We start from the raw sequence: 854 nt of genomic DNA, 5'->3' as shown, positions 1-854 counted from the left end.
TTGATCCATACCCATCTTTTAAAAGGCCTCAGGGATTTCAGTGCCTGCCCCGAAGGTCACTAATGAGTTGAGATGGTTTAATGGTGAACCAAAGGCAGATGGGTCTCCTGGGGTGGCTGGCAATGTGTGTGTGTGTGAGTGGGCAGGAGGGGCTTGTAATCCAGCTCCAGGCTAATTTTTGAAAGGGTGATCTGCTCAGGGGCCCCCAAAGCTCAACTCTGGGCAGGCAGAGGTGGGGAGTAGGGTGGGGACCCCTCCTCTGATGGGACAGTCAGCCACTGCAGAACTGAGTGCAACAAGCCTCCTCCTTCCTTCCCCAGGCCCCAGATATTGGGAGGGGCCCCCTTCTTCCCGGCTGCACCCTCTCACCAAGAGGCAAGTGGGCCAGGACAGAGAGGGGACAGGAAGGCGGAGCCAGGACCCTCTAGGGTGGCCCTGTCCCTGCCAAGCCTGACCCAGGCCACTGGGGTCTGAAAGGCAAAGGCGGAATAAGCCCTGTTCTGCCCTCGGGGAGATCAGCACAAGAGACCTGGCATTGGGACAGGCTCAGAGCCCAGAGTCCTCAGTGGTGAGAGGGTGGGGGCCTCCCTGGGCAGGGCATAGGCCTGCAGGGCATCTGGCTACCCCAGAGACGACAAGGAAGGGGGCAGTGGAAAAGAGGAGTCAGGGGCCCTGGGCCCTGCCACTTGCAGGCCAGGTGGCCTTGGAACATCACTAAAGTTCTGTAGAGCCTCAGTTTCTACATCTGTGCAATGGGAATGATGGAGCTTAGACAGGGACCCAGTGAGCTGACACATGGACCAGAGTTGTCAGGCATGGTATGTCGATTGTTGCTGTTATACAGGAGGAAGAAG

Source organism: Hyperoodon ampullatus (genome assembly GCF_949752795.1).
Source record: "Hyperoodon ampullatus genome assembly, chromosome: 19".
NCBI classification, from domain to species: domain Eukaryota; kingdom Metazoa; phylum Chordata; class Mammalia; order Artiodactyla; family Ziphiidae; genus Hyperoodon; species Hyperoodon ampullatus.
Note: the sequence above shows the minus strand (reverse complement) of the source record.